The 24,165-nt window shown below is 46.4% G+C and overlaps 1 protein-coding gene across 1 annotated transcript in view; it reads left to right on the top strand.

Annotated features, from left to right (window-relative positions):
* The first annotated feature begins 14,329 nt into the window (after nucleotides 1-14,329).
* Nucleotides 14,330-24,165, top strand: part of AKAP1 (A-kinase anchoring protein 1) — a 33,442-nt gene continuing 23,606 nt past the window's right edge. The window contains exons 1-2 of the mRNA XM_041724968.1: nucleotides 14,330-14,443; nucleotides 19,989-19,997. The gene's annotated coding sequence lies outside the window, so the exon portion shown is untranslated. The remainder of the gene's footprint in view (nucleotides 14,444-19,988; nucleotides 19,998-24,165) is intronic.

Below are 24,165 nucleotides of genomic sequence, written 5' to 3'. Positions count from 1 at the left end.
TGACCCTGGGCCAAAGGCAGATGTTCAACCGCTGAGCCACCCAGGTGTCCCACTTATTACAGATTCTTTGGTTGCAAGAGACGGAAAGCCATATTGAACAAATTTAAGAAAATAAAGGCTCATATCCTCAACCCATGAAAGTGCAGGGGTGACTAAAGCCAGAAGTTCAAAAATGACTGGTCTCTTCTGCTCTTTTTCTGTTAGCTTTATTCTTTCCTCCATCAGGAAAGACTGATCAGCTCAGCCTGGGCCATGTGTTCACCATCTTGTCCAATTATAGGGCAGAGGAATGAGGCATTATAATCTACCCAGCCTGGATTACCTCCTCTCCATCTTTATGATTTGGGGTTGAATTTATTATCAGAGGAAATGTTGCACAAATGTGGCCTCTGTGGGTATTGCTGTGAGCCAGGAAGCCATCTTCATTTACATCTACAAATAATTTTAAATTGGGCAGTTTGGGGCACAAAGAAAGCCCTATCTAGCTAAGGTTTCCAAAGAGATATCTAAGGATTGGAAGACACAAATAAATTGCATAGGTGCTCAGAAAATCTGATAGTACACTAAAATGCTTTAAGACCTTTCTGCACTGTACTGGAACTCTTGCAAACAACCACCAGGATTTATTACTCAGCATCTTTTTCTTTCTTTCTAAGATTTTATTTTATTTTATTTTTAAAAGATTTTATTTATTTATTCATGAGAGACACACAGAGAGAGGCAGAGACATAGGCAAGGGAGAAGCAGACTCCCTGCGGGGAGCCTAATACATGATTCTATCCCAGAACCCTGGGATCACGACCTGAGCCAAAGGCAGACACTCAACCATTGAGCCATGCAGGTGTCATCTAAGATTTTATTTTTTAAGTAATATCTACACCCAACATGGGGCTCAAACTCAGAACTTCAAGATCAAGAGTCACATGCCCTTCCAACTGAGCCAGCCAGGTATTACTGGGCATCTCTAGATGGAGCTCTGAAACATGTCTTTTTTTTTTTTTTTTTTTAATTTACTTATGATAGTCACAGAGAGAGGGAGAAAGAGAGAGGCAGAGACACAGGCAGAGGGAGAAGCAGGCTCCATGCACCGGGAGCCCGACGTGGGATTCGATCCCAGGTCTCCAGGATCTCGCCCTGGGCCAAAGGCAGGCGCTAAACCGCTGCGCCACCCAGGGATCCCTGAAACATGTGTCATGAGAGGCTTGCTAAGACAGGCAGAAGACCTTCTGTAAGAGTGAAGACCATCTTTGTTCTTAGATATTACAAGAAACAAGAAAATGAAAGGTAAAAGAGAAATAGAAGTTTTAGTCAGGAAATGAAGTAAGTGAAGGATGCAGGCCATTACATCTTTACCATATCGAGTCTCACCAACCATAAACATGGTATATAATTTCTCTCTCTGTTTATGAATTCTTTTATGTCCTTGAATAAAGACTTTAAGTTTTATACATAGTAGTTAGACCATATTTTGTTGAACTTCTTTCTAGATAGTGTATAGATTTTGGCCCTATTATAAATGATATTTTTAAGATTAAAGTTTCTAATTGTTTGCTATTGGTATATAGGAAATCTATTTGTGGGAGGGGGCAAGGATCTTATGTCTGGAAACTTTAGTGAACTTTCTCATTAATCCTAAGAGTTTATCTGGAGAAGCTCTTGAATTTCCTAAATATTATCTTCTGATTTTCACATAAAGTTAATTTTTCTTTGGTGAAAAATCCAAATGAAATAATATAAACCTAGGACCATAATACTCTATACTAATTTTCTTTGCTTTTAACAACTAACATTTATTTAGCTTTTACTGGAAATCCCATGGCCTATGGAAGTGTTTTGTTAAATATATTCCATCCACCAACATAAGGTTTTCATGTTTCCTACTATATTCTTTCTTAGAGATTCACAAAGGCCCTGAGAAGTCCTGCAAAGAAATCTTTCTAACTTGGTTAAATCCTACATTCCAAACTAATTTTATGGTGAAATCCCTTTTCAAGCAATATCTTTCAGTCTTCTGAGGGACTATTTTATACAAAGAGCAGACTTTGGGAAATGATGGTCTTAGGTTAGGAAACACAGTCATCATGAAAATTGCTTAACTCCAGGATTTTCTCAAAGAATCTACTGTCTGTTTCATCATATTCTCTGAAAGCTAAGCTGGGTAGAACAAGGCTCAATTTGGCTTTTTCAGTTTCTACTCTTCAGTCTTTAATAATAAATCCCTGTGGGTTAATGCCAGTGTTATAAAAGAAAGAAAAATATGCATATCAAATCTCATGAAACTACTTACTACTTCTATTCCTCAGGAAAGGTCCACAGCTGGTCACAGCGGGAGATCGTCCTTGAAATTCTGTCAATATATTTTGACTGATATGGAGATGAGATCTTTCTCTGCTTCTATTACTCTTCCTGCTAAACCTCAGGCCATCAGCTCTTATGCCATGTTTTTTTCCTTACATTGTACAGAACCACATGTGTTTATAGAAAGCTGTCCTTTTTGTGTTCTGGATTATGTACAAAGGCTACAAATTTATCAGAGTACAAGTAAATAAATGGAAATAGAAAAGGCCCACAAGTAGGAACATATTTTATTAGGGGGAAAATGTTTTAATTATGTAAATCTTCCTTGTGTTACTATTTTTTAAAAATAAACTCTCTGTCCAACCTGGAGCTCAAACTCATGACCCTGAGATCAAGAGTCACATGCTGTAACACTGAACCAGCCAGGCGCCCCTGTATTACTATTTCTGATCAGAGTGTTTATTAGATCATTTGAAAGAATAATGATGTTTCCATCGCAGCGGGTCTTGCCCTGGTGTACATCAAAATAATTTGTGGAACTGTGAAAAAATATAAATAGTTAAACCTGGGGCACCTGGGTGGCTCAGTGGTTGAGCATCTGCTTTTGGCTCAGGGCATGGTCCTGGGGTCCTGGGATCGAGTTCCGTATCGGGCTCCCTGCATGGAGCCTGCTTCTCCCTCTGCCTATGTCTCTGCCTCTCTTTCCATGTTTCTCATGAATAAATAAATAAAATCTTAAAAAAATAGCTAAGCCCTACCTGAGACTCTGCATTGAAATCTGTAGGATGAAGCTTAGGCACTTGTATTTTTTTCTTTTAAGATTTTATTTATTCACATATTTAGAGAAAGAGTGTGAGCAGGGGAGGGGCAGAGGGAGAGGAAGAGAGAGAATCTCAGCTGCTGAGTGCAGAGCCTGATGTGGGACTTCATCCCACAACCCTGAGATCATGACCTGAGCAGAAATCAAGAGTTGGACGCTTAACTGACTGAGCCACCCAGGTGCCCCAGGCACTTGTATTTTTAAAAGCTCTGCAATTTATTCTCTAGCATTTACTCTATGACTTTTCTTTTTTAATAAACCATTTTTTTTCTATATGGGCTTGCCTAAATTTTTCTCCTGATTTTGATTTTAAATAATAATAAACATTTTTAAAGAAAATAAATCAGGGAAGCCCAGGTGGCTCAGCAGTTTAGCACCACCTTCAGCCCAGGGTGTGATCCTGGAGACCCCGGATTGAGTCTCACATCAGGCTCCCTGCATGGAGCCTGCTTCTCCCTCTGCCTGTGTCTCTGCCTCTGTGTCTCTTGTGAATAAATAAATAAAATCTTAAAAAAGAAAAGAAATCAATTCCAAAATCACTTCCCAAACACACAATTTTTTTTCCATGTCTGACTCTAGTCTTTTTTCATGTAGAGACATTTTTGAGTTCTGAATTTGTCCCTTAGCATTTTATTTATAAAAATTTCCATGCTGGGGATCCCTGGGTGGCGCAGCGGTTTGGCACCTGCCTTTGGCCCAGGGTGCAATCCTGGAGACCCGGGATTGAATCCCACATCGGGCTCCCGGTGCATGGAGCCTGCTTCTTCCTCTGCCTATGTCTCTGTCTCTGTCTCTGTCTCTCTCTCTGTGACTATCATAAATAAATAAAAATTTTAAAAAATATATTTAAAAAATTTCCATGCTATCATATAGTGATAAGAATAGTCATTTTAGGAATTGTATAATATTCTAGAAAGTATTTATTTGTATTATATTTTAGCTAACCATTCCCTTACTATTGGACACTTAAGCTATTTCTCTATTTTTTTATGTGATCTCTATACCCAATGTGGGGCTTGAACTTGCAACCTTGAGATCAAGAGTCAGACACTCCACTGTAGTCAGTTCCTACTTGTGGGCCTTTTCTATTTCCATTTAGCCAGCCAGGTGCCCCTGCTTCTCTATTTTAGCCTGCTCTACAGAAAATGGCAATGGAGAACTTGATGTGTATGTGGCTTTTCTTTTGAGATAATTTTCTGAAAATCTAGTTATTGGGTCAAAGGATAAGAACGTTTTTTATGAGTCTGTTAATGATTACTAAATTGCTTTCCAAAAGGTTGAACAAATTCACAAAGCCAAGCCCCAACTCCATGGCATAATTGCTGAGGTTTTTAGGGAGGGGCAGGCAATACTAGAAGTCTGTTGGGTGTTCCCATAACAGGTGGAGGGGAAAATGTATCCAAATATACCAGTCATATTACCTTACTTAAGAAGAAAGTCAAGAAAACTAGCAAAAACAATATTCTATCACTGCTCAACTGTCTCATCTACCATGTGCCAGTGCTTTCGTTACACTCTCTCTCATTCTCAAAAAACACCTGGCAAGTTAGATCTTACTGCCCCTCATTTTACAGATGAAGAGCATGGAAGAGAGGTTGAGTAACTTGTTGCCCACATCTGGGTCTAGGTCTTAAGACACCTGGCAGCTTAAGCCTTCCTCTTCTTAGAGCCCCCAGCCCCTGGTAGGGGAGTCCAGCAAAAAGGGAAGTGTGGAGAGACCACACTTTTCTCAAAGAGAGAAAAACAAACACCAGGCCCATTCCAGCAAACACAGCCGAGGCACTAGACATGTGAAGGATGCCATCTTGGATCCTCCAACCTTAGTCAAGTCACCCAGCCAACAACATATGGAGCAGAAACAAACCATCCCACTGAGCTAACAATCCACGGTTGTTTTAAGCCATTTTAGTTTTGGGATGATTTGGTATGCAACAACAGCTAACGCAAGCAATACATATTATTTTGGTGAATGTCAAATGCAGGAAGAGTACCAGAAATCCATTCGAGCTTCCCTAACTCTAAGACCAGTGGAAGGAAACGCAGTGACACTTGCCACCTTTCATCCCACCTCTGTACTTACCTCTGTCATAGCACTGACCCCACTGCACATGGCCTTTACGTATGTTCGTGTCTGCCTTCTCTACCAGATTGGGAGTATTCACCTTGGAATCACACCTTAGACAAGGCCTGGCACAAAAATAATTGTTATCACATATCTGCTGAGTGAGTTTTGACTTTGCTCTTGATTGGTTAATAAAAGCACTTGAAAAGGAATAATAACTTTTATTTCTTGGGTTCAGTACTGTGCAAAGTATTTTATATGGATTATCTCACTTAATCTTCACAAAAATCACATGAAGTAGATCCTGTTATTATTCTTATTTTACAGATGAGGAAACTGAGAGGCTAGGTCAAGTTACTTAAGGTTACAAGTGTTTTTTTTTTTTTTCTTTAATTAATTCACAAGGAGACAGAAGTTTATTGAATACACTGCAGGGGAACAGTAGGGCAGTCAACAAAGGAGAGACTGTCTGCCAGGAGGTGGGGGGGGGGGGGCTGTAGCTATGGATGGGAGTGAGAAGGCATAGGAACATATTTGGTACCTATTCCCTCCCAGTTGTAAGTAACCCATTGGTCAGCTAGGGCCTATTTTTATTTTGAGATGAATTGCTGGGCCTGTTTGTACTCAGCCCAGTAGTCACTCTGGGCTCTTTGCCTCACTCAGGCTTCCATTACTCAAGCCTGTTTGCCTAAAAGTGGCCTCTACATTCTCCCTGATGGTTCCATAATGACAAATCTTTGGCATTTGGGTGGAGGGCTCATCTTCAGTAGCTGCTTCCTGTTAGATGGAGGTGGGGAGGCTGTCCCTACCTAAAGTGTCCATCAGGGGTTCTGTGCAGTTGGAGACCAGAGCATGGTATTAGATTAACATGCTGAGAGGGGATTTGAGTGAAATTCTCTAATAGCAAAGTCCATGGGATTTTGGGGAAGGGGACCCTTCGATGGCATGGGCTGGAACCCTTGTGGAATCAGCATTCTTGTATGGAATTGTTGCATTCACTCAGACCCATAGTAATGTGTTGTGCCTGTAGATCAAGATGGTGACTGGACCCATGGGAACAAAGGAAAAATGGGAGTGCTGAAAGAAGCAAGGCGGCTGAGAGTCAGCCAGCTTCAGGAAAAGGTCCCAACCAAGTCTGCAAAATGTGCGGATTCACCTTCGATGGGCTGCCACTGCCAATTGTGCCACACATTGGGAAAGGAGGCCTCAGGGGGACAGAGTGGGAGAGGGGAGGTCATGGGCAGTCCAACTCATTTGCCCTCAGACCTTCAAACCACACCAGGGAGCTGCCGTGGCCAGAGACCCTCAGTTGTCTGAGGAGCACTAGGGTTTAGCTGCCAGAGGGCAGAAAAGAGAAAGGAGAGGGAGGGAAGGATCCCTCTGAAGGGCAAGGGGGGAAATCCCTCACCCTTTTGGGCAAGAGTGGTCTGGCAGACTCTTCTGGGGCTTTGGATCCTCACTGAAGAGAGACCTTGGTTAGAGGTTGTCAATTCTCTAAGGAATACTCATCAGTTCACCAAGGGGAAGTCCTGGCACAGCACAGCAGTGGTTCCCCCTAGAGGGCCACCAAATGTGGGGCGACCTGATTGGTTGGAGGCTGGCCATGTAGGCAGTGAAAGAATTCATCCAAGGTAGAACAAAGGAGGCAGATGTTTATTGAACACATCACAAGGGAGCAGTGGGCAGGCCAGCAAAGGAGAGACTGCCTGCCGCAAGTGGTTTTTGTTTGTTTGTTTGTTTTTTTAAGATTTTATTTATTTATTCATGAGAGAGAGAGAGAGGCAGAGAGGCAGAGACACAGGCAGAGGGAGAAGCAGGCTCCATGCAGGGAGCCCGAAGTGGGACTCGATCCCAGGTCTCCAGGACCAGGCCCTGGGTCGAAGGCAGCGCTAAACCGTTGAGCCAAGTGTTTTTTAAATACCTGTGCTGGGCAGTCCCGGTGGCTCAGCAGTTTCAGCCCAGGGTGTGATCCTGGAGACTCAGGATCGAGTCCCACGTCAGGCTCCCTGCATGGAACCTGCTTCTCCCTCTGCCTGTGTCTCTGCCTCTCTTTCTCTCTCTCTCTCTATGTCTCTCATGCATAAATAAATAAAATCTTTAAAAAAAAAATACCCGTGCTGAGGGGCACCTGGCTGGCTCAGTCAGTGGAGCATGTGACTCTTGGGGTCGTGAGTTCAAGCCCCAGGTTGGGTATAGAGATTACTTAAAAATAAAAATTTAAAAACAAAACAAAACAAACAAAAACCTGTGCTGCAAGGCAATACTTTAGGCTTTGGCAGCAGTTAAGTGAATAAAACCATCGCAGTGTGATGCAAAAAACCCCAGAGGTCTGGTTGGCTGATTGTGTCATAGTGGACAGCACTCATTCTGTTAGGACTCACTCTCAACTATAGGAATGTCATAGAAGGTTGTGCAGTTTGTGTCCTGCACGAGGACATCTAGCCCAAGGGCAAGTAGAGCCTGGAACCCAAGCTGTGCTATTGCACTGTGCTCACCATGGGGCCTGGCACAGAGTTGTGTCTGTCTGGAGGAAGGGACACTTGTTACCTAATTTGCACAATGCCACTGTAGGCTAGTGACAGTCCTGGGTAGGACACGTTAGTTTGTAGGCAACTGTCTCATCAAACAGAAGACAGAAACTTGCCAGGTTTTAGAATAGATAGAGCAAGAAAATGGTTCCAAAGGAATTGTGGAGGCTGTGTGGAGGTTGGGGCAATGGGAGATTGGGTGTAGCGTCTGAGCTCCTATAGCGTTATGTGTTCAACATCATCACTCCTAGACATGAGTCACCTTGGCAAAGGGTCTCATCCCCAGGGCGGTTCTCATCCCTGCAGTTATCTGAGACTTCTACACCTTGCCGTTTCAGTCGATCCAGCTGCAGTGGCATTCAAAAGTTATGCACACTAACAAAACAAACACTCAACTCATTTTAAACCTTGCCAGAGAGGGTTCACTGCAGTGTTCTTATAGAGTCCAAGCAACTCAAGCATCCCTATACAGGCATGCAGCATGGTCAGGTGGCCTTCTGGGAGGATCACAACAGGTGGCCTAGCAGCAAATACCACCCACAGGATAAAATGAAGTAAGTAACAATCTGTGATAATTAATTGCTTCTCTATATGTATGAGCTTGGCTATAGGAAAAGGACCTAAATTGGTTTTGGGTACAACTTCATCCTGTCTGAAGTAGTTCATTGAGTTTCTTAGCTCTACTTCCCAATTGTACTGCTATCGGAAGAAGCTGAAAAGAGTGGAGAGGGCTCTGGGAAAGAGCCAACCATAGCCCTCTGGGACACCCACTGAATAGACCCAGAATCAAGGTCTTAAATATGTAGGTGAAAAGTTTCCAGGAAATATATGGTGGTGATAGTGCCAGAGCCTAGGTACTGGTGATGTGAGGCCCCTTCACGATAGCCACTTGGATGGGGCCTCTGCTCTGTGGAGCCAGGACACCTTGGATCCAGAGAGGAGGAAGGGGACACCCCCCTTTTATCACCAGCCGAGTGACTTCACATTCCCTTTTACCAACTTGCTTCCACAGGTTCAAGAAACAAAGGTATTGGGACACCTGAGTGGCTCAGTTGTTGAGCATCTGCCTTCAACTCAGGTTGTGATCCTGGGGTCTTGGGATTGAGTCCTGCATTGGGCTCCCCATGGGGAGCCTGTTTCTCCCCCTGCCTATGTCTCTGCCTCTTTCTCTGTGACTTTCATGAATAAATAAATAAAATCTTTTTTTTTAAAGAAAGGTACTATGTCAGTTTCTTTCTTTTTATTTCATTTTATTTTATTTTTACTATGTCAGTTTCTTAGGGCTGTAGGAACAAAATACTACAAACTGCATGGCTCAAAACAAGAGAAACATGTCTCACAGTTCTGGAGGAAGAAGTACAAAATTAAGGTATTGGGGAAGTGTCGTGTCTTCTTCAATTCTGGTGGTTTGCTGGCAATCTTTGGCATTCTTTGGCTTACAGGTGTATAAATCCAATCCTTTGTTGTCCTGTGGTGTTTCTCCCCACATTTCTCATCTTCCCATGGCTATCTTCTTAGAAGCACACTAATCAGACTGCTTTGGGGTCAGATCAACTCTGGCCTCACCTCAGCTTAGCAACAGCCCTATTTCCAAATACAGTCACCTTCTGAGGTTCGGGGGTTGGGGCTTTGGCATGTCTTTTTTAAGGGGACATAATTCAAGACCATAGCAGACATGTTCCTGTATAAAACTGCCTGCTGACTCTAGGTCTGCCTCCAGGAGGGGAGTACTCACTGTAGTGAGTTGGTTATAATCCATGGGCTCCAAACTAGATTTCTGGGGTTAAAACCTTGCCTCCACCACTGTGAGACTAAGGATGCAGAATGGGATTGCAGTATACAATAGGAATACCTAGTATTTGAGGTTGATGGAGGATTAGGAGGGGTGCTTTGTACCATGCTGGGCATTAAGCACTCATTAAGTATTAGCTATGGGTATTATTATTCCCTAACTCTTTCTGTTGACTTCTTTAGGAGTAGATCATTTACCCTTTTCTGTAGATACACATGATCCTGGGGCATAACCAGTGCAGCATGGGAGGGACTTAGTTTCATTTGTTTATTCAGTGCAACTGAAGGAGCTGGGACACTCCTTCACTGTATTGTCTGTTAAGGAGACTGTTCGTATTTGCTACTACTGAAAAAGTTCCTTCTGTAGATGCTTCCAGTTAAGAAAGGCAGGACATTTCTCAAACATGTGCTCCCTGACGTTGGATGATCTGCCCAGAGAAGATAACTGGTTGACTTTCTAATAGCCTCAGAGGGGTAGCTTGGCTGGTTTAGTCAGTGAAGCATGTGACTTTGATTTCAGGGTCATGGTCCAAGCCCTACTTTGGGTGTGGTGCCTACTTAAAAAAAATAAGAGCCTCACAAGACGATGTATTGGTGATGTTTTGATGAAAGTTGCCATGGTCCTGTATCAAGTCTTTACTCAGTCTTACAGCAGGCTCAAAAACTCCACCATATTCAAGTCCCAGAACTGAAAGTCAACTCAAACAACAAACCTTCACAGGGTATACAAGATGTAGAAAACAAGAGGGCTATTTATGTAATTGACAGAGACCATAATCTACCTGTTAGCTGGACTGGCGCCTGCCACAGGTACATCCATGGCTTCTCTCCTTGGAGAGAATTATCAGAAGGTTGCTTGGTGGGTATGGAGTCAGGATGAGGAGCAGAGTTCTAGGATTTAAATGAATAATAGCATTGGGTTCTGACTGGGCCATTTCCACTTACCAGAGAGGGCAGTGTCTTGATCAGATTAGATTGAGTACCTTCTCCCTGAGATAGTCACTACTTAATCTCCAGCATTTTTTTTTTTTTTTGGTCTCCTTTGTCACTTCCTCCTTCTGATTGACCTATCCCCCCCCCCCAGCCCCCGGTTTTTCTAAAATACAATGTTACCTTCTGTCTTATTCCATTTACTAGATTCTTATTCTTATTTAAATTTTTTTTTTTTTTTGGGGTGCAGGGGCCTGGGTGGCTCAGTGGTTGACTGTCAGCCTTCGCTCAGGGCATGATTCTGGGGTTCCAGGATGGAGGTGCACATTGGGCTCCCTGCAGGGAGTCTGCTTCTCCCTCTGCCTATGTCTCTGTCTCTCATGAATAAATAAATAAAATCTTAAAAAAATAATAAAATCTCTATGCCCAATGTGGGGCTTGAAGTCACGACCTCAAGATCAAGGGTTACATGCTCTACAGACTGAGCCAGCCAGGTGCCTCTGTTATTATTATTTTTTAACATCAGGGTTAGAGAATCTGATAGAAGCTATCCATGACTATTTCCATAGAAAAATTTCATACTTATAAAACTATGTGAGCAATTTCAGGGGGTTCACAAACATCCCTGAAGCTGTTTTATGCATCCTAGCTTAAAATTCTTGCCTTAAGTAGACTTTTGCCCATTTTGAGGTGATGTTAAAGTTTAAGCCTGGTCATCTTCTTTTCTTCAGGGCCAACTTCTTAGGATGGCCCTCTATCCTTACCTCCCTTCTCATTCCTTCACCTTCTAATCTCATACAAGGGCTGCCTTGAGATCTGTGCACTGCCCTGACCTTGTGGCCACCTCCTCCTCAGCAACAGCTGCTGGGTGGATCTTCAGTCTTTTGACTCTGCTTTTCTGCCCCTCCTCATAATCATATTCATAGTCTCATCTTTTTCTTTTACTTCCTACCGCTCCCCATTTTTTCCTACCAATGTGTCTAGGGCTAACTGCTCGGATATCATTTTCCCAGGTTCTCCTCTGTAGACAGTCCATCCCTCCATTACCAGCAGGGCATTGTCTTTCTTTAAAAGATCCACTTTTATATGATTTTTAATACATATTTGTATTTCCGACCTGAGCCACTTCTCTGAAGCTCCAGACTTGCATATACAACTATTCATTTGCACTTGAATGTCCAAAAACACTATAAACATAGTGGGTCCCAAATGAAACCAATGATTCAAGCCAGAGGAAGCATTGTTCATTGTTCCCTTTTCCTTATCCTCAACAGCATAAGTATTCTTGCTGATACTTTTTCCAAAATATATCTTGTGTCCAAAGCAGTCTCTGCATACCCACTGCCATGACTCTTACCTCCGGCCAGTACCATTTCTCATCTGGCCCACTGCAGCAGTCTTCCTACTGATCTCTCTGCTTCTGTACTGGTCTTCTTCTAGCCCATTCTTTGCATAGCAGCTTCAGCTCCCTTTTAAAAACAGAAATTAAAAAAAACAAAACAAAACAGAAATTACATTGTATCACTCTTTTTTTTTTATTAAAGATTTTTATTCATTCATTCATGAGAGACACAGAGAGAGAGGCAGAGACACAGGCAGAGGGAGAAGCAGGCTCCACGCAGGAAGCCCTGGATCCCGGGTCTCCAGGATCATGACCTGGACTAAAGGCGGCGCTAAACCGCTGGGCCACCGGGGCTGCTCTGCTTTTTTTTTTTTTTTTTTTTTTAAAGTAGGTTTCACACTCAATGCAGGGCTTGAACTCATGACCCTGACTGAGATCAAGACCTGAGCTGAGATCAAGAGTCAGATGCTTAACTGACTGAGCCACCAGGCGCCCCTAGTATTATTCTCTCCTTAACCTTTTTTTAATGGCTTCCCATTCATTCACTAAACATCTTTTTTACTGAGTGCCCTCCATGTGCCATGCCCCCAATGTCTCTTCTTGTGAATAAATGAATTATATAGAATTTAGATAATGATAAGTGCTATGAAGAAAAAAAAAAAAAGAAGGGGTGAGGGACAGAGAAGTGTCTGTGTGTGATTACAATTTAAATACGGAGACCAGGAAAGTTTCACTGAGACATCAAAGATGACCATTGAGCAAAGGACTTGAAAGAGGTGCGTCAACTCTGCAGAGTTCTGAAGAATATTCCAGTCAGAGGGAATAGCAAGTGCAAAGGTCCTGAGGTAGAAGCATGCTTGGCTTTGGGGCTGAGCAGAGTAGAATAAAATCCTATTTTTGCTATAGTTTATAAGGCGGTCTAGTTCTCTTTACCCTCTCACCAGCATCCTCTTCCCCCTGTCTGCAACCTTCCTTCCCAGCACTGTCCCTAACCCCCATTATATTCTACCCACCATGATCTTCTAGTTCGCCAGAAGCTGCTTCTTCCTTTTGCCTATGTTATTGCTTCTGCTGAGAATACTTCCCAGTCCTTATTCCCAAATACTATTTGCAAGGCTGGCTCTTCCTCATCCGCTAGGTTTCAGTTTAAGTTTGACTTTTGGGATCTTCTGACTTTTGGAACCAGAGAACCTTGCTATTTCTTGCCTATTTCAGCTTCTTCTTTGTTTCCTTCAGAGCACTAATCACAGCGTGCGATTGGAATTCATATGTATACATGACTTTATACTTAAAACTCAACTGGTAAAAGGTATCTCATTGTCACTTAAATTTGCATTTTAAGGGATCCCTGGGTGGCGCAGTGGTTTGGCGCCTGCCTTTGGCCCAGGGCACGATCCTGGAGACCTGGGATCGAATCCCACGTCGGGCTCCCGGTGCATGGAGCCTGCTTCTCCCTATGTCTCTGCCTCTCTCTCTCTCTCTCTCTCTGTGACTATCATAAATAAATAAAAAAATAAATAAATAAAAAATTTGCATTTTAATCACTAAGGAGGATGAAGCATTTTTCCCAAGTCGCGGTTAGTGTTTGGCGCGATCTCTTTTCTGTATTTCACCCAAATGTTTACTTAGCGTCCCCGTTTCTTAAGACAGAACAGGCCTGGCCCGCTGCGACCCCATCCTGTCCACTGTCCGCAATTTATGTTCTCCTCCTCCACGCGGGCAGAGTTAGTGACTCAGGGTGACCACCTCTCTTCTCAGGATTTCTTCCAAACCTCAAACCCACCTTTCAATTCGATACCTCACTGAATGTGAAAATAGGCAAAAAAAAAAAAAAAAAAAAAAAAAAAAAGTTGCATTGCTGCAGGGACACCTGAGTGGCTCAGGAGTTGAGCATCTGCCTTCTGCTCAGGGCATGACCTGGGGGGGCGGGGGTTGTCCAGGATCCCTGAGAGAAGCCTGCTTCTCCCTCTGCCTATGTCTCTGCGTCTCTTACGAATAAATAAATAATCTTAAAAAATAAATAAAAGTTGCATTTGAGCCGTGGCAGGTACTCCTCTATGATGCAGTCATTAATGGAGCAATTATTAACGGCCGCCTGATTAAGCGTTACAAGTCCTGGCAGCTCCGGGGGAGCCCTCGCGGCCCGCCTGCTCTTTTCCGGGGGGCTGCCCGCGACAAGGCGGGCGGACGGTGTGACCCCCGCAGACCGCACCGAGCCCGGCCGGGGGGCGGGGGCCGCGCTGGACCTCGCAGGCTCCGCGACGCCCGCGGGCTCCAGCCAGGCCCCTCCCCCCGCCCCGCCGAGATCTCAGGGCCTCTCGCGAGAGCCCGAGCGAGGCCCGGCTGCGGGCGGCGGCCGCGGGATGTCGGCGGAGCGCTCGAGACCGCGCCCTCTCTGGCGCAGCTGGGAGCAGCGCGGGCGGCGCGCACGCGCAGGTGCGCGGGGCGGGGCGGGGGCAGCGGGCGGGGGCGGGGCCTTGCGTCGCGCGCGGCGGGCACGTAGCTGCGCGTCCTCAGTACTTAATGTCTCTGTGTTCCTCCGGCCTGGGCAAGCACGTGGGGGAGCGGCCGCGGCGCAGCGGGCCGGGCGGCTGGGCCCGGGGTGGGGGGGGGGCGGCGGCGGCGGCCGCGGCGGCGGGCGAGGACGCTGCATCCCGACTGTCGCCGAGCACCTGCCTGGTGAGTTGGGGGCTGCGGGGCGGCCGGCCCGAGCACCAGCTGCCGGGCCCCCGGGCGGCGCCGTGGGGCGCAGGGGAGCCCCGGTGCAGGTGTGGCGGGGACGCGCGCTCCGGGTGCCCCGGAGGCCGGAGGCTGCCGACGCCGCGCGCCGAGGGGCCCCGGCCCGCCGCCTGCTGTCACGCGCAGGCCCTTCCCCTCGCCCTCCGCCGCTGACAGGTCGCGGGAGCGCGGCTGGGGCCGTGGTCTGCGGCCGCCTGGGCCCGGCTGGCGCGCCCCGGCGGGGGCGGCGGGGGCGGCGGGGGGCGGCCAGGACGCGGCGCCCGGGGCGCCCTGTGCCGCTTAACTTTCCCGGGGCGCGCGCACCCGCCCGGGGGACAGACCCGAGCGCGTCCCACCCAAGGTCGCCCAGCCCCACACGCGTTTACTTTTCAAAGGTCGTGTGTACCCAAGTCTGAGCCGGGAGGGCGGCGGCGGGGCGGGCTGTGGGCAGGGCCAGGAGGCGCCCCGGGGCCCCGGGCACCCCTTTCTTCCTCCCGAAGGGCTAGGGTGGGATTGCTCATTTCAGGGAGCTCGCCCAACTTTTGGGCCCCCCGAGCTCGCGCTGGGTCGCCCCCCACCCGGCCCGGCGTGGCGCCCCCGTGCAGGTAGCCTAGCCCCGGGGAGTTGAGTGCGGCAGAGCTGGAAAGGGCTGGGTGTGCGGAACCCGGAGGGTGCGGCTAGGACGCGGTGCTGCTTGCAACTCTGTCTGGGGGCAGGGATCTGTGGCACCGAGTTAGGGTCCTGAGGTCAAAGGCTTGGTGGCCTCCCCAGAGGATTAGCGTTTGCAGCTCCTTCCAGGCTGTCGGGCGAGGTGGAGGCTGTCTTGCCCCGCGTGCCCCTGACTTCATGCCCGGGGGCGCGTGGGTCACGTGTCACACCCGGCGCGCACCCCCGCCTAGGCCGTGGACGGGTGGGGGGGGGACTACGCTACTTTCGGAGTTATTGGGTCAAAAGGTGCCTGGGAAGACTGTGGTCCGAACGCCTCGGGGGCAGGCTTTCATCAGTTACACTGTGCCCTAGGGTGCAGCGCCTCCCTGTCCTCACCCCCCCCCCCCCCCCCCCCCCCGCCAGGGAGGCTTAGGCAGGGAAAGGCGCTGTTGGTGGTGGGCGGTGCTGAACCGACCTGGACTGCTGGGAGCTCTGGGCCTTTCGAGATCTTCCTCTCCTGCAGAGATGCCCAGGTTGGCGGGTGCCTTCCGCCTCTAGGGCCGCCGCTAACGGAAACCCGGTGCTCTCCACTCCAGGTGTGAGGCAGGCCGCTCAAGCCGGGTAGCGGTTCGGGCAGAGCAATTAGGTTAAGCCGGCTATCTTTTCCCTACAGATGTGCAGGTTACTTTGTGTTTAAATGTATCTCCTGCAGGGAAATCTGGGCTGCTGGACCCTGGTAAGGTTGTATCTGTTGGCTTGCTATCCCCCCGCCCCCTCCTTTGTCACCGTTACAAGGTAGACCATTCACAAAAAGCTGGTAATTCTGGTAACTAGTAACCTTTCTGTGCTCTTGTAAATCGAGTCCTTCCCAAATTGTGTGTGTGTGTGTTTTTTTTTTTAACTATTCAGAAAGCAAAGATTGGACTCTTAGTAAGCACCACCCATCCCCTTTGCTCTTAAAGGCACGGAGCATCTTTGAAATGAGTAGAGGGTGGCATGAGCATGATTTGATCATTTATTAGATTTTTTTCTGTTTCTGGCATTCACGTTGTTCATCTGCTGATTATTTAAGACTTTCTGAGGGGCCCCTGGCTGGCTTAGTGGGTAGAGCATGGGAGTTTTGATCTGGGGGTTGTGAGTTCAAGTTCCGTGTTGTATAGAGATTGCTAAAGAATAAATAAAACAAGGAAAAAAAAAACTTTCTGAGCACTGGAAGCACGTGAGGCTGTGTTTGGGGAGCCTTTTGACTTGTATTGAACTTTAACTTCTTTCATCTCTTAACTAGTTTTGTGGGTTCTGGGTAGTAATTCTTGGGTCTATTCTCAGATGAAATGTGGTTCTAGGATAGAAGAGGGCCTTTTGATCCTAAAGATATACAAAGCTCTGAAACTTTTGTGCCTACCTGGATTAAACTGGCTGTGTTGTCATGCACATTGCTAGGTAATGGTCTAAAATTTGCAGAGAACTGATCTCATCTAAGCCCTTGAGTGAGACATCTCCAAGTTGCTGGAGCCTTTTGTATGAATATCTGTTCCTCCTCCCAGCTGTTTCTAGGAAGTGCATCATGCTCAGCCACTCCTGGGTGAGCACATAGGTGTCTGTTGTCAAAGTGCTCAGGCGCCAAGTGGATGTGGCTCCAGTATAAGAATGTTGAGCATCAGTATTTTAAAGCAACTTGTTTTATACATGGGTGTTGGACCCAGGCCTGGCCATAGCCATTGTTTGTGGGTGAAGGCTAGTTTTAGTCTTTACAGTGTTCCCCTCTCATCCTAAAGACAGATTGAGATAATATTTTAGACTGGGCACTGTGCCTGGTTCATGATGGCTGTTCAAGTGTTGCTTTTTTTCTCCTCCTAAAGAATCTCTGAGATTAACGTTAAGTTTCTCTTAATGACTTGAGTGATTTGGATTTTATTAAAAATACCCCTCCCCCTAACCTCTGACCTGGAAACTTAGTTGGAAGGAAAACAAATTGTTTTCCCCACACTGTGCTACCAGCCTCCTGGCTCTAGCCTGTGGCAACATGATTTGGTCGAGTGCACGTTTCAGGATTTTGAGGGGTGGGCACCTCATGTGCCTGGCCAGCTGGTGCCTACCAGCCTATTCTCCCCAGGCCACTCCTGTCTAATCTTCTCTGTGAATCTGGAATGAGAGGACCTCTCTGTGTATCTTGGTCTGTTGTGCTGTTTTGAGGAGGTCAACAATTTTGTGTATGGTTTAAGACTGTTTGCCATTCTATTTTCCTCTGCTCTGGGGAGGCAGGGGTCCTCTGGGCCTCTTGTCCCACTGAAATCCTCTCCTACTGTTTGAGTTGCTAATCTGAGTGGGATGTATTTAAATCCTAAACTTGGCTTTCTGAGGCAAGTTCTTTTATCCAAAACCCTTTCTGGTGTAGTGCCTCATGCAGGGTTTCACCTTTATGATCATTTAACATTAAGTACCCATTGTATATGGCACTCCATGGAGCAGCCCTGCTGGCTCTGATACCTGATTTTATACTTGGGCTGTGGAAAACAGGATCCATGACAACGTTTTGAGTGGGACAGAGTCTGGCTGGAGAGGTAGCTGGTGGGAATGTGGGAGCTATAATTTAGAGGATACCTTTTCCTTGACAGTTACTGTCTTGTGCTGGGAGAGTTACAAGCAAACACCTCTCTGATCCTTTAATCCTCACACTTCAACTGTTCAGGAGGGTGATGCTGGAGGTCAATCGAGATTGTTTCATGGCTAATATAAATACAAATTGAGGGGCAGAGAAACTGACAAGTGTGGCTTTGCACTTAAACTAGATCCTCTGTTGTGAGAAGAACCAAGGAATAGTCAAATCCGTGGGCTTTTCTCCTAATCTTTCTGTTGCTTTCTAAGCAGATTGTTGCAGTGAAGGAGTGTGTGTTACCATGTAGCATTTTGAAGACTGGCTTTCAGTAATAAGTAGCTTTCAGGGTGTCCTTTCCTTTAACTTTCTTTTCCTCCTCCTAAATGGTTCTAAATGGTCTTGATTCTGTCTGAATCCTGGCCATTTGGATATTTCTACAGTTCAGTTTGTTGTTTGCAGCAGTTGATAGTAAACACTCTGTCCCCATCTGGTAATACTGGCTGGCTGCCTTCACTCAGCCTGGTGTTACTGAGACCCATGTATTTAGGAACAAAGCAGAACCCCAGGTGAATTATGAAAAGTAAAAATGCACAGTGCTGAGGGCTCATGAGGCTTGTTTCAACACCGGTTTAGCTGGGTAGAGCCCTGGCTTAAGGGGTAAAGATGGGAGTACAGCTTTCAGGGCTGAAACCTAGAAGTAGTTCTAAACCCTTTTGGGGTCTGTTTCTTCAGCTGGTAAAAAGGAGGGTTGGTCAGCATCAATCAGGAGTATTCAGATTCTGCTCCTTAAAGTGTCTCTGGGCTGCTGCAAGGTGGAATTATCTGCAGGGTTGTATATGGGGAGGGGTGTGTTTGGGCTAGGAAGCATGGCTCTGTGGATAGTGTAAGTCAAAGACTTAAAAAAGTGCCACAGTCCACTGTTTTAAGTGCATCTCCAGTTCTCTTAGCTCTAAGATGCTACTGTGCTAAATATTTTTTAAAATTTTTTATTTATTTAAGTAATCGCTACATTCAACATGGGGCTCGAACTCACGACCCCGGGATCAAGAGTCACATGTTCCTCTGACTAAGCCAATCAGGTGCCCCTTATTTTATTTTATTTTTTATTGTATCTCTATTCTTACCTCCTTAATCTATCCTTAGAGGAGATAGTCTAGAATTGCCTTGTCCTGTAGGGTGGCAACTAGTCATGTGAATCTGTTTCAATTTAAACTTGTAAGCATTAAATACGATTTAAAAATCCCTTCCTGGGATGCCTGGGTGGCTCAGTGGTTGACCGTCTCCTTTTGGCTCAGGGCGTGATCCTGGGGTCCCGGGATTGAGTCCCACATCAGGCTTCCTGCATGGAGCCTGCTTCTGCCTCTGCCTGTGTCTCTGCCCCTCTCTCTCTGTGTCTCTCATGAATAAATAAAATCTTTTTAAAAAATCCATTCCTTGGTGACTTTAGTCTCCTTTCAAGTCCTCAGTATCTTCACATCGCCACTACTGGACACTGCAGGCCTGCAACATTTTCACCATCACAGAAGGTTCTAGTTGGATAGCACTGTTAAAGCTTAATTGCCTCACCTTGTAACGCATCACATGTTTGGGTTTAGTCCTTTATAGTCCACAAATCCAACAGCTTTGGTGACAAGTTATTTATCAGCACTATCCATGGCATGTTAAGAAGCAAATTCTGGTCTGCCAGTTTGGAAGGGAGTGATCAATTATGAAACGGTTCAGAGAGGAGTGTGGTGAAGAGTTGGGAAATGGGAGCACGAAGTAGGAGGACAGATGTTAAGCCCTTGGAAAACTGTTTTGGTTTGAGAAACTAAGGTCCTTGCTGGTTGTCTAAGGGCTGTTCTCATTGTCCTTGGTCTTCAGATGTCAGCAGATTTGCTCCTTGGTCCTTCACTCACTCACCTGATGACTTCCTGCACAATCCCACTGTGGGACCAATGCTGAACCAGATTTGCAGACACCTTACAAACAAGCATCCTTTTGATTCTACCCCTCCAGTCCATTGGGGTGTTAGGAGGCCTGTTTTTACAGAAGGCAATGGAGAGAGTTGGGCCACAGTGGGGTTCCAGAAGTGTTGGTGTGGGGTTAGCTCTGGGGAGTGAGCTTTATTTCCAGATACCTTTTTAGCTAGTCTTGGGCATGCCTAGTTTGAACCCTGCTAGACTGACCTTTGGTATATAATGTGAGAGCTGCCTTTTTGTGGACCAGCCAGCATAGGCTGCATAACAAGTACCTGTTAAGCATCTACTGTATACCTGGCACCTTAGGAGGGTTTTTTCCAAACACTTGAATGATGTGAGGGTTAGGGGCACCAACCCTTAACCCCTCCACTCCAGCCCATGCAGTAAAAAAAAAATCCACGTATAATTTTTGACTCCTCAGAAACTGAACTATTAATAGCCTACTGCCAAGGAGAAGACTTACTTGAACATAGTAGTCGATGAACACAGATTTTGCATGTTATGTGTATTCTGTACTGTAGTCTTAAAAAGAAGTAAGCTAGAGAGAAAAATGTTAAGAAAATCCTAAGAGAAAACATTTACAGTCATGTACTATATCCCCAAATCCACACACAAGTGGACCCATGCAATTCAAATCCGTGTTCAAGAGTCAACTGTGTTGACTCATTTTATCTTAACCCTATGTGGTAAAGTATTTCTCATTTGCGTGTGAGGGAGCTGAGGCCCTGAGGAAGCTAACGTTACCCCTGTTTGCTGAGCTGCTTTGTACTAAGATGAGGGTTCTCTCTAGCTGCCTGCTTAGAGGCGGTTTCTTACTTAACTGCTCTGTTATCCTTCCATCCTCATCCGGAAGAGGAAACTGGGTTTTTAAAAGATTAAAATGATGTACCCCACAAATAGAGTCAGGCTCTTTGGTGTCTTGAGTCATTTCAGCCTCATTACAGTCCAGGTGAGAGAGGTATTCCTAATCCATTTTATAGGATGTTTCCATCGGATGGGAAACCGAAGTTCAGGATCGTACTCTAACACTCTTGTCTTTCCAAAGTCATGTTTTAGTTCCAGGTTATGCAACTGTCCAGTGCTTTGAGCTGCACAAAGAATGACTGACTAAGAGCTTTGGAGGCTAGGCAGCTGGGCCTTAGAGCCTGGAAACTGCTCTGCACACTCTGGTGTAGCTCAGTCACCTGGTTGAAAAGACAACCTCAGGTCCCTCATTCCTTGGCACATAATAATGTGGGCTGTCAGACCTCACATGGAGGTCATGAGACCCATCCCCCAGCCCTCAAGAGAAGCCTACACTATCTGTATGGGAGGAGGCCCGGGATCTGTTCAAGCCCAGCCCTCAGCATGCTGCCCTGCCACCCCGCCCCTTCTCCTCTGGCCTTGGCCTGGGACAATGGATCTGAACGCTGGTTCAGTCTTCCATAGACCTCCTTCCTGTCCCTCCAAAGAGAGAGGAGGAGTGACTTGCCTTGGAAGGAGGCCTGCACCCTGATGTGCCTTGTAGCTCTGATGAGAAAAGGCAGTGCTGAGAATAACCTCCTTGCTTTGTCCTTTGACTTTGGTGAGGCCCACCCAGCCAAGCTTGTGCTGTGTCCTATTTTTAGCAGGTGGCATCCTTTAGGAAGGCCAAGTACATGTGGTTTCAGCATACAAGCAGGTCCTGGTGCAGACGCTGCTCCTATCTCTCTGTCAGGGGAGGAAGGAGAATAAAGTCACCCTAGAAGCTTATCATGGGGGGCAGCCTGGGTGGATCAGCAGTTTAGCGCCGCCTTCAGCCCAGGGCTTGATCCTGGAGACCCAGGATTGAGTCCCGCATCGGGCTCTCTGCATGGAGCCTGCTTCTCCCTCTGCCTGTGTGTCTGTCTCTGTCTCTGTCTCTCTCTCTGTCTCTCACAGAAAAAAAAAAAAAAATCTTAAAAAAAAAAAAAAAACTATCATGGGGTATGTGTTGGGGGGGGGGTGCAGTGACTGCCTAAGAGGTCCCTGGGGCTTCCTTTTCTGTTCTGGATCTGTGGCAGAGGCCTGGTCCTGCCTCCTGGGCCAGGCAGGCCTGTGACACAGGCAGCCCAGGAACCCCAAGAGCAGGCTTCCACACAGACACTAAAAACTGTGTAAAACTGGCTCTGTTGGCAGCCTGATTTACTGGCATCCTCTGGCTTAAAAACCAAAACAAAAATGAAAGGTGGCCGAGCCATGCCCCTCACCAGGAATTGCTCCTGGGGAGTCATGGAAGCTGGAGAGATGTGATGAAAGTTTGATGAATTCTGCTCCTCACCACCGTCCTGTCTTCTCCCCTCTTTTTCCTCTTCCCCCTTTCCTGTAACTCCAGCCCATCTTATCTTTTTCTGATTAAGAAACCTTCAAGCCGTATAAGGCCCTCTGTTGCCTATGGTTTATGTTGGCTGGAGACCGAGGTTGTTTTTGCAAAGTCTGATTCAAAGAAGTAGCGAGGGGTGTGTGTGTGTGTGTGTGTGTGTGTGTGTGTGTGTGTGTGCTCACACGCACATGCCTCCATTCCCATCTGCTCCCCAGGGCTGGACTGCCTTCTTAGAACAGATTCATCTGAGAGGGTGGGGGGCAGGGGAGGCTAGGTAGGGACCTCCAGTGGCTCCAAGGCTATTGAGTGGTGTGACCCGAGGGCTTCCTGGCAAATGCATTTGTTGAGAACTCCCAAGTAGAAAGTGAGCCCCTATTGGGTTCTTGTAGTGTGTACCCACTGAGCTACCAGCCAGAGAAGCACTCTATTTCTGACATAGATTCTAGAATTTGCTTCTGTTAATAAACTACAGGGGCACCTGGCTGGCTCAGTTGGAAGAGCATGCAACTTGATCTCAAGGTTGAGTTCCAGCTTCATGTTGGGTATAGAGATTACTTAAATAAATAAAATTTTTATTTTATTTAATTTTTAGTTTTTTAAAAGATTTTATTCATGATTGGTACTCAGAGAGAGGCAGAGACCGAGGCAGGGGAAGAAGCAGGCTCCCTGCAGGGAGCCCGATAATGGGACTCGATCCCAGGACTCCAGGATCATGACCTGAACCAAAGGACCTGGCTCAACCACTGAGCCACCCAGGTGTTCCTAAATAAATAAAATTTTAAAAATAAAATTCAAAACTGCATCACTCAAAAAATTAAAAAAAGAAAAAAGAAACTACAGCCCCTTGGCTCTTTGGGCAAGTCTGTTCTCCTGTGGAGGAAGTTCGGTGAACCTGTCCTGGGTCCTTGACCTTCAGCACAGCTTCAGCTGGGTGATGGTGGGGAGTAGTTTCTCTGGCAGCAGCCCTTCGACCTCATCTTCACCTCCCCTTCTTGCTGTCGCTTGAGTCAGCCAAGTTTGTTCCTGCCTTAGTACTTTGGCACATGTTCTCCCTGCCTGGAACTTTCTCCCCCTCTCCTTTCCCCATCCTCCCAGATCTTGGCACGGGTGCTCCTCACTGTTCAAGCTCTGCTGCCACCTCTTCAGAGAGGCGTTCCTGACCATTCTGTCTGAAGCTGCCTCTCTTCCAGGCACAGTTTACCCAGCTCTTCTCAACCTGGGTTCTTCATCTAAATTGCAGAACACAGAACATGACTGAGTGATAACTAGGACCCTTCCAGATGCACAGGAATATAGTGAATTCATTGCATACAAGGGGTGCCTAAGTTCATTCAGTTTTCTGAACGCCTTTGAGGGAGGCTTCAGGTTTATGCCATTGGGTTGCTGTATCTTCAGTCTCTGAAATGTGACTCCCTACCCCGCCTGCGGCCTTTGCTTTCTGAGGGCTCTTTCCACCGCCTCCTTCAGCCCCCTCTCCCGTGGAACCTGGCTCACAGTGGGAATTAAAATCTATGTTAAATGACTAGCCTTGAGGGGTCCTGCTGGTTAGACCTCAGTGGGATGGGGAGACCTGGTGCCTTGGCTCGAAAGAGTCTTACCATTAATAAGCCTCTGTTCTTTGTGATTACTACGGTTTTGTCAGCAAGGTGATTGAGGGGCCCTGAATCAGATTTGGCATCAATTATGGGGGAAATAAAGCATTACAAGTTTGTTCGTAGATGAGTTGACATTCACTACATATTATACTGGTTAATAAGAATCCCAAAGCTCTGTGGTGATAGAGCATCTCTTGCTATTTAATAGTTAAGAATGTATTTTTTGTTCTATCAAAGCATTACTGGTAGGAAGATTTAACTTTGATTGTACACGAGGTTTGAAAGAACAGCCCTTTACCCTTAGGTGCTCCCTGACCTGTCCTCTTGTCTAGAGGCAGCTGCCCTCAATTCTAATATGCTGTCCTCCCTGCCATTTATATCTGTAAGTGGGATGCTTTTCCTTGCTTTCCTTTCTTCCTTTTTTAAAATCTGGTTTGTTTTTCTACTCTGGAAAGTAAGGTCTTGACTCATTCCTACACATTTTTTTCTCCCCTCATCTTGGTATAGAGTTAGCACAACTTCTGTCAAGTTTCTGTTCAGAGTATACATTATGATA

The sequence above is a fragment of the Vulpes lagopus genome, chromosome 12 (assembly GCF_018345385.1).
Source record: "Vulpes lagopus strain Blue_001 chromosome 12, ASM1834538v1, whole genome shotgun sequence".
Lineage (NCBI taxonomy): Eukaryota > Metazoa > Chordata > Mammalia > Carnivora > Canidae > Vulpes > Vulpes lagopus.
The sequence above is the reverse complement of the archived record's forward strand: the minus strand, read 5'-3'. Positions and strand labels throughout refer to the sequence as shown.